Genomic DNA, 16363 nt, shown 5'->3' on the forward strand with positions numbered 1-16363 from the left:
CATCTTGGCTCACTGCAACCTCTGCCTCTGGGTTTAAGCAATTCTCCTGCCTCAGCCACCCCAGTAGCTGGAATTACAGGTGGCTGCCACTACATCTGGCTAATTTTTGTATTTTTAGTAGAGATGAGGTTTCACCATATTGGCCAGGCTGGTCTCGAACTTGTGAACCAAGTGATCCACCCCCCCCCCTCAGCCTTCCAAGGTGCTGGGATTACAGGCGTGAGCCACTGCACCCAGCCTCTTCTGGTTTTCTTTTTTCATTCTTTGTCTCTTTCTTGTTATTTCCCTCACAGATTCCTCTTTTTTTTTTTCTTTTTCTGTCCCTTTAATGTTAATGCCCTCCAGGATTTTGCCTTTAATCTTTATTTATTCTCACTGTGTAAACTCTTCTGGGCCATCTCATCTAAGCCATTATCTTTTAGTTTAAAGAATATTTTTAATTGACAAGTATTATATATATTTATTATATGCAATGTGTTGTTTTGAAATATGCATGTATTGTGGAATGGCTAAATCAAGCTACTTAATATATATGTACTTCATATTTTGTTAACTGTGTCAGGATAAAACTGCTAGATATTAATAAAAAATAATAACCCCTATTTTCCTGATATATAATCTCCCCCTTATGCTCCACCTGAATGTTTCACCAGAAACATACCATACATAAAAGTGATGAAACAAAGAGAAGAAAATGTCAAATTCTTGTTTTGAATGCTGAAACAACCTCCTGAAACTCACGTCAGGGACAATAGTCTGAAAAATCTAGGCTATTGATTAGCACAAGCCAGATATTTTACAACTTCAAAAACAAGACCTAAAGGCAACTTAGCATAGAGACTATGACTTAAGCAATATTGCATAAGACAGTTGATAAACGGCCTGTGGATTCCCTGAATGGAAAATAAAGTTTCATTTGATGGGGGCGAGAGGGAATTTCAGAGAGGAGGGAGAGATCTTCAGCATGGGTGAGTTCTTAAGAAGGAATTAGGGAGACTGCTTTCTGACTGAATCTTGGGGTATGGCCTGAAGAACAGAAAGTCTGGACAGGAATGAGGGCTTTACAGGGGCAGAAGAGACCTGTTTCTTGCTCCCAGGTCAAGACTAGGTTTTAGTGTCTAGATGACAGTGATTCATAGAAATGTTCTCCATGTCAGCATAATCTATAGAGCAAAAACAAGCAAGACAGGTACAGGTAGACTCTTCCTTCTCTCACTCTCTGGTCTCCTGATATTTCAGAGAAGTGTGGAAAAGGATGTCAACGCTCCCCACGTCATAACATGCATGCCAGAAGACCTAAATAATCCGAGTTTTGTGGATACAGACATAATATGAAGATATGCAAGATTTCTCAAAGTTGAAGACACCTTGGCAAAAAGCACCATGAATAGAAGCGTATGGCCAAAGGCCAGGCGTGAGAAACGGTATCACAGCAGGTGCCAATAGAGGAAAGACTGAAGCTGCCATTTGGCTGACCAGGTAAATTGTTTACACTGATACCAAACAAGCTCTCCAATAAAGAAGATGTCTCATCATGGAGAAAGGGAGAAAACAATGCTAAATTATATGAGATTCCTTCTAAAAGGCCTAACCACCTGCAGGTTGGTTAGGTGGCTCTGCTGATCTTGACTTGCTGGCTTATATGTCTGGGTGTTGGCTAGCTGTTGACTGATCTAGTATGTACTCAGCCGGAGTGAAGTGGGTGTCCCAGCCTGTTCCATAGCTCTCATTCTCCAGGAGACTAGCTCAGGCATATTCTCATGACACTGATGTAAGAGCAAGAGAGGAACCAGAAGCTCATATGCTGATTTGTGATCCTCTGCAAGCGTCACATTTGCTAACATCCTTTTTGACCAAAACATCTCATGGCTAGACTCAGTATTAAGATGTGGAAAAAATAGACTCCAGCACTTCAGGGAAAATAATGGAACAGTCACATGACACATAGGCAAGTGGTAGTAAGGAGGCTACAGAAAGTGAGGGGAGATTGGAACTCTTAAAGCACTCAATCTACCAAGGGAAGGAAAGGGAAAAGGGCTGGGAGGATTTGGAAGGCCGACCCAAAGTGGTAGTACATAGGTATTTAATTAAGAAATAAGCAGTAATAAAGAACAGTGAAAATGTTCAGATGTAGAGATCAAAGTATTTTAAATTTCCATCTTCCATTAGAAATCTAGACCTAGAGGAAATCCTCAGAACCATTTCGTTCACTCCAAATTAAATATCCTTTAAGAGAAAATTCATATCCTCTGTCTGCTTCAGACTGTTTAGTGTTTGAGTGGTCATTGTCCATTTTTCCCTAACATGAAAGTATCATTATTTATTTCCTTTAAGCACTTTCTTTTCTCAGTAAGCTGGAGCTGTAATCCCACATTGAATTTAAAAACCACTTCCTTTTTTGATCAGCTGCATCAATTTTTTAACCAGTCTATTCCCAGACATTTCTGTCTGCAAAACTTTGATCGTTTATGTAGGCTTACCTAATATATCAATTTCCCCCTGAATATGTTTTAGATATAAGAAGAAAAATGAAGCTCAGTGTACTAATAAGAACCTGTTCACTGTGCCAAAAAGTTGAAAGATTGCATTCATTCTTGCCAGACATGCTCTTTACATAACCTAGGATCAAATGAACAAACTAGCAGTCTCATTACCAGGGTGTTTATAAAACTTGGGATCCACTCTGGCTCTTGGATCTTTCTCTGCTGTCTTTATGCACAAGAAGGCACTCCTCATCTTGACTGATATAATATTCCCCCAAATTAGGGATCACCTTTCATTAATTAAGAGTGAAACATTGAATTAACTTTGTATATTCAGATTCCAGTTCACTTACAGGCATCCGTGAACTTCACACTGAATTACCAATCTTATAACCCAAATCCTAAAGAAAAATGAAGGCTGATGTTATTTTTACTGGAGGAATTGCTTTCTGTAGAACAATTACTTAATTTTGTGAGCACCCCTTTTCTCATTTTTCTGGAGTAGAGTACCTTTGCCATAATTTTTGTGTGTGTGTGTGAAGCAGGGTCTTGCTTTGTCACCCAGGCTGGAGTGCAGTGGTGTGATCATGATCACAGCCTCAAATCTCCCAGGCTCAAGCAATCCTCTTGCCTCAGGCTCCCAAGTAGCTGGGACCATAAGGTACATGCCACTACACCAAGCTATTACTTTATTTTTTTAGCAACAGGGCCTCGCTTTGTTGCCCAGGCTGGTCTTGAATTCCTGGCCTCAAGCAATTTTCCTGCCTCAGCCTCCCAAAGTGCTGGGATTATAGGCACGTGCTGCCATGCTTGGCTTACTTTCTTCTTTCTTCAAGTCAAGACCAGTCTGGGCAATAAAGCAAGGCTCTGTTTCTACAAAAAATAAAATTAGCCAGGTGTGGTGGCATGTGCTTGTGATCCCAGCTACTTAGGAGGCTGAGGCAAGAGGATCCCTTGCTCCTGGGAGGTAGAGGCTGTAGTGAGCTATGATCACACCACTGAACTCCAATTTAGAAATGAGTGTCCTAAAGAAAAAAAATAAAAATCTTTTGCCTAAGGCAGAAAATAGACAATTAAAAGGATAATTGCAATTTCATAGAAAACGTCCTATAGTGGAGATTTATCTGGATTTTTAACCAGTGGTTTTAGTTATTAGAAAGAGTTAGAGAACCTGTCCTACTTAGTGTCAGGGTGGAAGCAGACACAGTGAAGAGGGAATGATTTCTGAATTGCGTTTTTTAAAGAATAAATCAGGTATAGATAGCATAGTGAAGAAAACCCTTATGCAGTGGCATAAGGGTTAAAGAGATCATTCTTGTTTTTATTGTTAATGTGGTTGGCTACATCTTGAGAATTGTGTGTGTGTGTGTGTGTTTTTTTTTTTTTTTTTTTTGAGATGGAGTCTCACTCTGTCACCCAGGCTGGAGTTCAATGGTGCGATCTCTGCTCACTGCAACCTCTGCCTCCCGGATTCAAGCAATTCTCCTGCCTCATCCTCCTAAGTAGCTGAGATTACAGGCACCTGCCACCACACCCAGCTAATTTTTGTATTTTTAGTAGAGACGGGTTTCACCATGTTGTCCAGACTGCTCTTGGACTCCTGACCTCAGGTGATCCACCTGCCTTGACCTCCCAAAGTGCTGGGATTACAGGCATGAGCCACTGTGCCCAGCCCACTGATAGAGTTTTGAATATTGGACCTCATTGCATTTCTGGAACAAATACCATTTGGCTGTGGTTCATTATTCCTTTACTATCGTTGTTCACTTATATGTTGATGGGTTTGGATTTTCTAATATTTTGTTGGGTTTTTTTTTCTATCTTCATAAGAGATATTGGTATGTAGGTTTCTTTTCTTAAATTGTCTTTGTCTGCTTTTGGTGTTGCAGTAATGCTGGCTAATACTGAGAAGTGTTTTTCCTCTTCTGTTTCCTGGAATAGAATTGGTGTCATTTTTTCCAAAATGTTTGTAGGATTTGCCAGTGACACTATTGGACCTGGAGACTTACTTGTGGGGATTTTAAACAATAGATTACAATTCCTTAACAGTTTAGGGCTTAATAGGCTATCTATTTCAGTTTGAATGAGTTTTGAACATTAGTGATTTTGAGGAATTGATCCATTTCATCTGAGTTTCAAATGTACGTATACAGAGTTGTTTGCAGTAGTTCTTCATCTTTTTAAAGCCTGTGGGTATCTGTAATGTATTTTCTCTTTTATTCTTGATATTGGTAATTTATATCTTCCCCCTCTGTTTCTCTCTGTCATTTTTCTTAGAAATTTAGCCATCTTATTTTTTTTTTCAAATGGACAACTCTTTGGTTTGATTTTTTTTTCTGTTTTTGAATTGTTTGTTAGTTTTCAATTTTACTAATTTTGTTATTTTCTTTATTATTTCCTCCCTTCTTTCTTTGAGTTTACTTTGCTCTTGTATGGCTAAGCAGTAGGAAGATTAGAAGGGAAAAATGATAAATTCATCTCTAGTTTGGTGGCATTTTAGATTCTAGTATTCTTTTCTAATCTGCCTGCTACTAATTATCCTTCGAAGTTCTCAATTCCATGTATTCTCCTCAGAGTTCTTGGCTGTGTTCAATGAGAGATACAAGTAGACTTTTATTTGCTACTCAAACACCATAAGTGGTGTTTCTGTTCATGATGTGATTTTTCTAAACACTGAACAGACTAAGCCAAGTCACAGAGTACCTGAATTCACATGATAGGAACATTCCAATAAAAGATAGTATATATTAAAACTATTTGCATTGTATATTTAACAGTTCAGTTCTAGACTCAGATAACTCCAAATAGGACTTTTGTCTGTTTAAATATTTTACAAGATAATAAAAAATTATGAGAAAGTAGAACAATTTTTATTATGTATTATTTTCTTATGAAATTATTGTGAAAACTGACAGTACCCCAATAGATTCCAAAAAATGCCCCCTGCAGGGTAGAACTGGCCCATTGGAAAGCCCTGCTCTATATCACTGCTGTCTAGAACTGTCTACAATGATGATGTTCTGTTTCTGTACCATCCAATAATATAGTAGCCACTAGCCACATTTTGCTGTTGATTATTTGAGATCTGCCTAGCATGTCTGAAGGACTAAATTTTTAATTTAATTTTAATTAATTTAAGTTTAAATGGCCTTATTTGGTTGGTGGCTTTTGTAACTGAAAGCATATTTAGAGATATGAGGTGACATGTTTGAATAGCATACAAGGCAGACAGAGGGAATAGCTATAGTAGATATAGGCAGAACATGGATTTTGGATACAAAAAATACTAACCTGAGATCCTAGCATTGTCAATTCCAAGCTAATAAAGGTAAAGATAAATTGTGGAAATGCTAAACTATCTTACAAATCTGAGCCATGACAGAAGGCCTTCTCAATTCTGTATTTTTGTAAATGTATCATTGACCTTAAACAGAGTACTGTAACTTTGTCTTTATTAGTTAATGTCTTACTTAGCTGAGCACATCATTCATATCTGTTAATGTGATTTTGAATCTTGAATGTGTCCTCCAAAGGATTAGCTATTCTAGTTTCGTGTCAGGCATAAACTTAATACTTTCATTACTTAATGCTTTTATTCAAGAAGGTTATAAATTTGTTGAATTTGAAACAGACAGGAATATATTCTTTTCTAATAGCATCAGAAGCCTTCTTTCTTGAGGGCCCTGTTCCCTTGGACAATCCCAAATCTCCCATTTTTCATCTTGACCTCAAGGATGTCAAGAAATTTATCACCGAATACTTTGTTGAAATAAAAATACACTAGCTCTAGACATAGACTACTACTTCTGTTTCAAAAGAGAAATGAGATCTATTTGGTAGGATTCATACCAAAGAGGTAAATATTATCCCAATTTTATAAATGAGAAAACTGAGACACAGCAAGATTATTTTGTCTGCTTAAGGTAAAATAGCTAGGAAATAGTGGAACAGGATATAAAAATCACGAATACCTGACTCCAAAACCTGTGATATTTCTGTGATAGGCAGCCTTTAACATGGCCCCCAATGATCCAATTAATGGTGCCAATTAATGAATGATACCTCCTGGTATTCACAGTCTTGTGGGATCCCCTGTCCCTGAGTGACTTGCCTTAAAATAATAGAATATCATAACATAATCAATTTAGATGCAGACATGCAAAGATGCATAGTCTAATTTGACACTTGAAAAAAAACTGAGGTTCACAGGATTGTCAGAATTTACTCTTGTAATTAATTATACCCAGTAGCTGAATTGGAATCAAATCTAGATTTTTACTTTTAGATTTTGCATTATAAAATAAAATGTAAAAAACCATCCAAACAAATAAATTAACAAATTGTTAGAAGGTGAATAGCCTTGCATTCCTCACCTCGGTAAAAAGACAGAACATTGCCCTTCACCTCAGAAGTCTTCTCCATGTGTCCCTTCCTCAAATACTCATTGCTCTGCTAACTTTTGATTTTTTAGAGATGGTCTCACTCTGTCTCCCAGGCTGGAGTGCAGTGGCACAATCTTGGCTCACTGCAACCTCTGCCTCCCAGGTTCAAGTTATTCTCCTGCCTCAGCCTCCAAAGTAGGTGGGACTATAGGCATGTGCTTCCAAGCCCAGCTAATTTTTTGTATTTTTAGTAGAATCGGGGTTTCAGCATGTTGGCCAGGCTGGTCTCGAACTCCTGACCTCAAGTGATCCGTCCACCTCGGCCTCCCAAAATGTTGGGATTATAGGCGTGAGCCACTGCGCCTGGCCTGCTCTGCTAACTTTTATATTAACCACTTCCTTGCATTTCTTTATGGTTTTAGCACTCAAACAGTGTATCCCTAGACAGTATACTTTAGTATTGCCTCTAAAAAATTTGTATATTTTCTTGTACCTCCTTGATATCCTGTAGGTATATTCTATTAGAAGCCTTGCTGAATTTGGACAACAATCATTACAAGTTCTATAATTGTCCTAAAAGTTGTCAAAATTTCAACTTCTAGTATTTAATCTCAAATAACTAATCATGAATATTTTTAAAACATTTAGTCTAAATTGTACTTTCTATTTCTTAATAGTAAAAATTTGGAAATGGCTTAAAAGTTAAACAGAAAAATTGTAAAAATATTTATGATACATACACATAGTGTAATGTTGTGTAGCTATAAAAAATTTTTTGTAAAAAAAGTGTTACTTAGATGTGTTCTTATATATTCATGTACATATTAACTTATTCATGTACATATTATAACTTATTCATGTACATATTATAACTTAACTTATTCATGTACATATTATATTTAAATTATGTGTGATGTATTTTTATTATGGCATTTCATTTACATATGATTTACGTATATTAAACTGACTTTTTTTTTGCTTTACTTGTAAGTATAAGAGCATGTTACAAATACCATATATAGTGTGTTACTATTTTTGCTAAAAATTATATATATATAAAGATGGGAAGAAAATATAAGAAAATATTAATAATGGTTTACTTGCATAAAATCATTCATTTCTTTAACTTTCTCTGTTTTGTGCTCATCTATTATTTTGCTAAATTTTTAAAGAGCTTATATTACTTCTGTAATTAGAAAAACATAGATTTATTAAAAAGTAATATATATGAAAAGAGAGAAAATGAACCTTGGTTTATATCTTGATGCTACTGCTCTAGCTTTTCACTCTGTCACTGACATGAACCCCCAGCATTCCTTTTGAACAGAAAACAGCAAATACTTAGTTAAAACTAAAAATCAAGACTTTTATCCGTGTAAGTAAAGTATAGCTTAATTTTAAACTTCCTGTATGCTGTGTGGGGAGAACAACCGTATACAACCCCCTATATTGAGCAAAGACACATGTGCATGCCCCTAACTACATACAGCTCTTTCTGCATCTGCTTCCTAATAGAATGCCCTAGCAACATCAATGACAAGTTATGCTTGAGGGCTTTCTCAATCATTTCAGAAATGTCTTCGGGATGGAGTAGACCCTGGAGGAGAATTTCTTCCCATCAGACACTATTTTTTTGTTGTTGTTGTTGTTGAGATGAAGTCTCATTGTGTTGCCAGGCTGGAGTGCAGTGGCGTGATCTCAGCTCACTGCAACCTCCAACCTCCTGGTTCAAGCGATTCTCCTGCCTCAGCCTCCCGAGTAGCTGGAATTACAGGCATGCACCATGATGCCCAGCTAATTTTTGTAATTTTAGTAGAGATGGAGTTTCATCATGTTGGCCAGGATGGTGGTCTCGATCTCCTGACCTCGTGATCTGCCTGCCTTGGCCTCTCAAAGTGCTGGGATTACAGGCTTGAGCCACCGCATCCGGCCCCCATCAGACACTCTTGATGGGGATGCTTCAGGAGATAAATCTGGAGGTCAGTCTTAGTCAGGAGTACAATCTGTGATAAGCACTATGGCAAGAAATTGGAGCTTAAGCATTAGTTAAGAGGATCACTAGCAAGAGAAATGCAGGTGAATGTCATTGGCTTGCCAATTGGAAAGGCTAGACCAGCTTTTATTCTGAGTTGGGGGCCAGTTGGTAGAAAGGATGTGGCAAAGGCAAAGTGAGGGCGGGTGCCCCGGGGCTGGAGTAGAGCTACTGTCATGTTTGAGACTGTGTTCCCGAAAACTAAAAACGGCACTGAACTTCTGATAATCAGGCCAAACAAAATCAATTCAATGTGTCTGAAAGACTTTTCTAGGTGCACATTTCTGAATATCTACTTTTGTTTTTCAGCCCCCACCTTCTTTTAACTTATGACTCCTATTTTATATGTGGAAATTGGGCTGTCAATTGATGTGGTTAAAGAGAGAGAAAAAGAGAGACAGAAGAGAGGGGGAGAGGGAAAAAAAACAGCTTTAGTTATATTAGAAATCTAGGCAGAACTTCGTTTTAACTGGTCCCTTCTACTTTTGTAGGCTAGATGTTTCTATAGTAACCCTCATGAAACTGTTCATCATACACAGATCTTATAGTCTATGACAAAATTTCTTTGGCTTTTTTTCTTTTTGGCTGGAGAGAGTAACCTATGAGCAACCTCAACACACAAGAATGAGAAGTTACTTCTGTTTTGATGTTTTTTTCCTAAATGATCTAAGCAAACAGGGCTATGGCAGAGAGCACATCTCACTAAGGCCAACTTGGTAGCAGGCCACCTCGATGCTATCAATTTTGCAATCCCAGCTGGTGTTCCTGTACAGTTTTAAGAGAAGGCTCTGTGCATGGCCTTTATGAACTCCCCACTGCTTGCTGAGGTGGATTAAAAGATGCAAACTCACTGAAATACGCCAAAGAATATAATGGTCTCTACAGAAGATCTGGCTGTGTCATCTAACAAAAGGTTCCAGCTGTGGCAGCCGTGTGGAACAAAGGGAACTCTTGGCTTAATGTGGAGTGCATGCTTCTGACGTTCCAGTTCAGGCAAGAAATAAATAAAGCTATTACAAAGCCCTTGACCAGATGTGTCTGACATAGTCTGAAACGTGTTTGTACAGATACTTCACTATCAACGTGGCTCCTTCTTATAGCAACAGACATCTGTTCCTGAAGGCTGATGGGGTGCAGTCCATAATCACAGTGAGGATCTGATCTAGCTGGCTTCACTGAGCTGCCTTTTCCCTGGCCACGGTTGTTCTCATTAATCTGCATAGTCTCAGTCATATGTGGGTCAATGATTTATTTAACACAGAATCTAAATGCTTCTGTGTCATGGAATCAACATCTGTCCAATAGTCAAAGACTTGAAAATTTCTATTTGTTTTCCGGGAGTGATGGTATACATTCCCCATAGATAACTTGACTTTGTTATGCCTGGTCACAGTTTACATCTGTCTTTGACTTATATTGTTTTTAAGGTTGGCTATTGATCATTGTTTTCACATGAATCCTTCATTACTCTAATTGGAACCATTTATAAATACATTCCTTGGACAGATGACAAAAGGATCCATGATGGACAACTTCTTATTCAAAACAGCTGCCCAATATGTAAATCAAAAGCTGTTAAAGATTGTATTGAGCTGAGAACAATTATGCAAGGTTCTAGCCTGTTGTGAATTAAAATGACTGCATTAGAGGTTAAAGGATTTGTAAAGGGAATCTTTCTTTTCAAGAATGCCAGTTCAAATTCAGCTCAGGTCACTGACGAGTAATATCATGTGAAAATCATAAAACAAATCTATCCTCTCAGCTTTATTGTTAATAGAATGATAATGCCTTCAAAAGCTCTATTTACTGCAGTCAGTCCTTTGGTTGTCTTATCTGAAAACCCAAAGATTGAAAAGACTTAACAAATTTAAGGAATTACTTAGAACTGTTCTTAAATTTCAGGCTAGAATTCAGAAACTTTCCATAATTTTAAGCACATTATAAGATAGTTCTTTTTAACTTACTCTAGTACTATTTATATGCAGTTTCTTTTTTCCCTTTTCATCTGAAAAAAAGAGATAAAATGGAAGTCAAAACTGAGTTACTCTTTATAGAACTGTGGAAATAATAACTAATATTTATTACTCTTCGCTATTTGTCAATTATTATTCTAAGTGCTGCAACAGGTATTAGATCATGTAATCCTCATAATAATTTAAAGAGGTAAAAACTATTATTACTTTCATCTTAAAAAAAGTTAAGGCCAGCAAAATTAAATACATTTGGCCAAGGTCACAAAACCCATGTTCAAACCCAGAATATCCAACTTAAGATTCTATACTGCTTTACTGTAATTTCTTCACAGAAGGCACATTGAAAGCCTCAGTCAAGTGAATTTACTCAGTCAAGGGAATTAATGTTGGTTACCACTCCAAAATCTCAGATAGATACATAGATGATTGATAGGTAGATGGAAGATATAGATGATAGATAGATAGATAGATAGATAGATAGATAGATAGATGACATTAATATTTATCGAAGGCTTTCATTGCCTCCAGTATCTACATTTTCTCATTTAGTACCTCAATTTTATAGATAAGTTTTATTAGCTCCATTTAAGATGGCTTTTATTAGCCCCATTTATTTTAGCAGGAAGATGTTGGGACACAGCTACTAAGAGAAAGAGCTCAATGTTCAGTTCCTCTCACCTCATTCTAAACTGCATCGCAAGACTGCAGCAAGTGTACTAAGCCTTTGGAAACAACTGGTGTCACTGTGTAACTCTCATTTCATATGTAAGTTACATACTTGGAATCAGTAGCTTGTGTAAGACCCAAAGTCGGTTATTTTGAGACTCAAAACACTTAAATTTAGTTCAGAATGTGTTATCATTACTCTAAAGTTTTATGTTTAGTATGTCTGGTGGATGAGAGGGAGATAAAAGGGAATTTTGTCCAGGGTTCATTTCCAGTAGTAAGCTGAAGTAATGTCAGAATTATATTTATCTTGTGAGAGCCTAGGCTTGCAATAATCATTTCATCTTCGCCCTCTCCCTCACAGCAGAAGGCAATGGGACAATGGGGAAGAACGTAAGCATTGAAGTTGATGGAATGAAGAAAATGTTCTGAATTGATTTTTTAAGTGAATACATTTAATTTTATTAACTTGATTATGTAAGGCCACCATTACATTAGTCATACATGTAGCCTATTTATGTGCATAAAAAATTCTCTGATAAATATTTAATGCCAGCTGACAGAGTGCCTCAAGGATTCAAGGAAAGAAAAGAAATATTTCAACCACTTAAAAGAAAATATTCTATCTCTATTATCCTTTCTTGTCTTTCCATTGAACACATTGAACCTCTCTTTCTTTTTCTGTTTTCAGTTCTCTTCCCCACTGATCATAATTCAATAGCCTAATTGAGTCCTGGCCTCTTGGCAACAAGAATTAGTTCTCTCAATTCTCTTTATAAATGATTACATTTCTGTTTTTCTCTCTTCCTAAAGACTGAGTTCTTAAGACTTAACTGTGTCTATTTATTTATTCTATGTTTTGGCAGTGCCTACTGTATGTCAAACACTAAATTTGCTAACAAGGAAGGTCAAAACACCTGCCTTCAAGGAGCTGAGTAGAGGAAGAAGATAGGAAGATGACATAAATAAAACAATGTCAAAATCTATTAAAATTTTGCCATTTTTGTTACTGAAGTGTAGGAGAGAGAAAGAGCATCTATATGGGAAGATCAGAAAAGGCGTAGGAAAAGAGGTGGTCCTTAAGTTAAATATAAAGGAATTTACTGTACCAAGCATACAAGGAAGGGGAGCGTATTCCAGACAGTCATAGTGAATGAGAAATGTCTTTTAGGGATAGATCTTCTTTTCCAAAAATCATAATTTGACTTCAAATATGCATGTCAGGAGGAGCTACGCAACTTTAAATATGCATTTGGAGAGACTGTTTCTGTAGTACTATTACAGTATAAGTATGCTGACTATAAAATACTTACAATCAGCTCTTAATCTTCAGTTTAAGGAGAGATTGAATAGTACTAATGAATGAAGTCTACTTTGTTTATTACTGCATAGATCTCTTTTTTTCTCACCTTCTAAAGTGATTATTAACTGAAGTACTCAGCTTTTCAATTATGTCTGGATTGAGACAATGCTTTAATTACTATCTCAATCTATTTGTTAAATATGTGACAGGTAGCTTCTTATTGTTATACTAGTTTATTTTTGCCTCCATTCCTATATTAGAAGCATCTTATCAGAAGAAAACATGCACAATACCTCCTTCTATTCTACACAAGGCCTTGGTTATCTTATTTTAATCAAACATTTCCATTTAACTTGATACATACAATTTAAGAAAGAAGAAGGAAAGGTAAGAAAATTAGTGTTTATGAGGACTTACTAGGTACCAGAGAGGCAGGCTAACTAAGCTACATTTAAATGGATGAAGCAGCGTGTAACATGGGATTTGGAGATGTACAAATTGGTGTCAAGTCTTGTCTAGGAATTCTCTTCACCTCTTGAGGCCTCAGATTTCAAATGTATAAAATGGGGATACGATCGTGTCTGATTTATGAGATTATGGTAAAGATCAAGGGAACCTATGTTATGGTACCTACATAAAGAAGATGTGCCTAAAAGCAAAATGGTGTTAATTCATAAACAGTTGTATCAGTCTAGTATTTTCTCAACAATGCTACATAACAAAACAGACAAACTTAGTGGCTTTCCACAATGAACATGAATTTTCTTTTCATTGGCTTTCCACAATGAACATTGGCTTTCCACAATGAATACAAATTTTTTCAGGCCAGCAGGGAGTCCGCAAAATGCAGGCCGAGTTTGACTCAGAGTTTTGCTCAGAGCTATAGGCTGGGTATAGATCTGCCATGACTATTTCTCATCTTCCTTGTCCCAGTCAGTGGCTAGTGAGATATATTCTTCTCATGGCAGAAGACAGAGCGGGACAGCAAGCCTAAATGTATAGCACAATTCAAGCATCTGTTTAAGTCACATCTACGAACATCCATGGACCAACAGCTGAGCTGAAAATCAAGCATGGGCATAAGGAAAAAAAAAGCATATATTTGCTAAGAAATTATTCAATCTGCCATAATGTTGGCTTATTAATCAGTTTTTAAAATTTGAACATATAATCAAAGTTATCTATAATAATGAATCACTTGAGTAGCTTTATAAAAAACTATAAAATTAACTATACAATTTGAAAGTTGCCTTAAAAAAGGAGGGCTCAAATAATCTATAACTGATTATGAAATCATACAAAGAAAGATGAACAATTAATGTCAAAAGATACACAAATGATTATATAATGAATAATATATCCAATAAATAACTCACCATTCTAAACCTTTATGTGTCAGGCTACATGAGAAACTTCTTAACTGTGTGTTTTGGAAAATCAGAAAGAGCAGAAAACATGTACTCAGTTTTCTGTGTGGTTATTAGAGGCCAATTGTTTTTCCATTTTTTCATTTAATATTCACATAGTTTATTGAGCCCTTTTGTATCAATTAGCTTTACCCAGGCATTTATTCATTCTCTCAAAGAGAAATTTATAAGGTGCCTACTGTATGCCAAGCTCTGTGTTAGTTATTGGAGAAACAACCGTTGACTTTAAACATCTTTCCAAATTGGAAACTTTTATTTCAGAGTATAAAATATAATTGATTTTTTAAATTCCACAAAGCCATGAAGGGCGAAGAACTTAGTTTGGAAAAGGTTGCCTACGACCTTGAACATGCCGCATGCATACATACTTACAAAGTTTCCAGGAGTACATCAAATGAGATCAAATGAGCAATCCTAGGTAGACATCAAAGGCTTCAATTGTGTGCTTAAAGAGCAAGCCTTTCTTACATTTTGGGTACACAGACTTTTTAATTGGGTTTTTAATGAGATATTTCACTGGTTCAGAAATATTCCAATTTTTTTGCTGTGAGTGAAAAAAGTTAATCAGCAGATATTTGTTAATTTTGAGGCCTTGTTCTCTTTTTTTGTTTGTTTTAGCTTTTGTTTTTGAGACAGAGTCCTGCTCTGTTGCCCAGGCTGGAGTGCAGTGGCACGATCTCAGCTCACTGTATGTAGCCTCTGCTTCCTGGGTTCAAGCAATTCTCCTGCCCCAGCCTCCCGAGTAGCTGGGACTACAGACGTGCACCACCATGCCCGGGTAATTTTTTTTGTATTTTTAGTAGAGATGGGGTTTCACCATGTTGGCCAAGCTGGTCTTGATCTCCTGACCTCATGATCTGCCCGCCTCAGCCTCCCAAAGTGCTGGGATTACAGGCGTGAGCCACTGCGCCCAGCCGAGGCCTTGTTCTCTTCTGAAGCATTTCCACATACCTCACATTGAGTCTAGAGTCACTACACTTAGACATTCTGCAAACTGAGGGGGTTAAGAGTGGAATTCTGTTTCTGCTTTTCAGGATTATGGGCTGTGTGTAAAGACAATAAGGGTGATTCCGCTCCAAGTTATAGCACATTCTAAATTCTAAAGATGTTATGTGAGAGACTCAGCCCAACATGGCAAAGACACATAGAATTAAAGCATTGCTCCACTAAGTTCAAATTTAATGATTTCAATAACCACGCCGAGATGCTTTCTACTAGTTTCTTTTTTTCCTTTTAAAGAGTTCGATACAGTTTCACCTTTCTAGTGACAATTAGTGAAGGCACGGAAGTTGGCATCTTACCTCTAAGCCCTCTGTTGGTTTTTGTCTTAGCATCAACCTCTGAGCTACCTTTCAGAGAGAAAAGAATTGATACAGAGCATCTTTCAGAACTGTGATTAATGGTGTACCTTCATTATCCATCATTTTACCACCTTGAACCCACAACCTGGATTTAATTGTACCCTATAAGAACACACCTCATGCTACAATTCTGCAAGTTTTACCAAAAAAGGACTATATTTCTGCTCTAATTACCATCACAACAGCTCCCATTATGGTTTGACCCTAGTAATTTAGTTATATTTATGCTGCTACAATGCACCAAATAGATAATAATGAATACTGATGCAGACTAAGGTTGAAGCAAACTATAATTATACAGACCTAATGAAGTTACCAGAAAAGGCAGTATATAAAAAAACATGCTCAGATAAAGAAAACACACACACACACACGCAGAGAGAGAGAGAGATTATTTCTCATGCCCCAAGTTCTGCATTATACTTAGAAATTCCTGGATACTTGACATGTGCTGCTCATGTTCCTTTCTTGCTTTCTGGTCTGTGATTTCTGGACTTACAGGTCACATTCCAAGCCTTCATCTTTCATTTCTAAGTGTCTACCTTTATTTTTCAAATAAAGACAAACAGCTGTATTACTTATAGAGTAAATCAAATGGGACACTTATTCGGCAATCCTCTTTCATGTTAAACATGCTAAATTAAAATTTTAAAATCAAGAGGTTTGTTCAAGATGTTGGCAATTAAATCTATCAAATGAGCCCATGGCTGGAGCTCCTCAAAATAATAGCTAACAA

The 16363-nt window shown here is 36.8% G+C and overlaps 1 long non-coding RNA gene across 1 annotated transcript in view; it reads right to left on the reverse strand.

Annotated features, from left to right (window-relative positions):
- The window catches only part of LOC130541035 (uncharacterized), a 107818-nt gene extending 92366 nt beyond the window's left edge, over positions 1-15452 (reverse strand). Inside the window, exons 1-3 of the long non-coding RNA XR_008955076.1 lie at positions 15218-15452; positions 10862-10902; positions 2837-2884 (exon numbers count right to left, since the gene is read on the reverse strand). This is a non-coding gene — a long non-coding RNA (uncharacterized LOC130541035). The remainder of the gene's footprint in view (positions 1-2836; positions 2885-10861; positions 10903-15217) is intronic.
- Positions 15453-16363: the final 911 nt, after the last annotated feature.

The sequence above is a fragment of the Pan paniscus genome, chromosome 21 (genome assembly GCF_029289425.2).
Source record: "Pan paniscus chromosome 21, NHGRI_mPanPan1-v2.0_pri, whole genome shotgun sequence".
Lineage (NCBI taxonomy): Eukaryota > Metazoa > Chordata > Mammalia > Primates > Hominidae > Pan > Pan paniscus.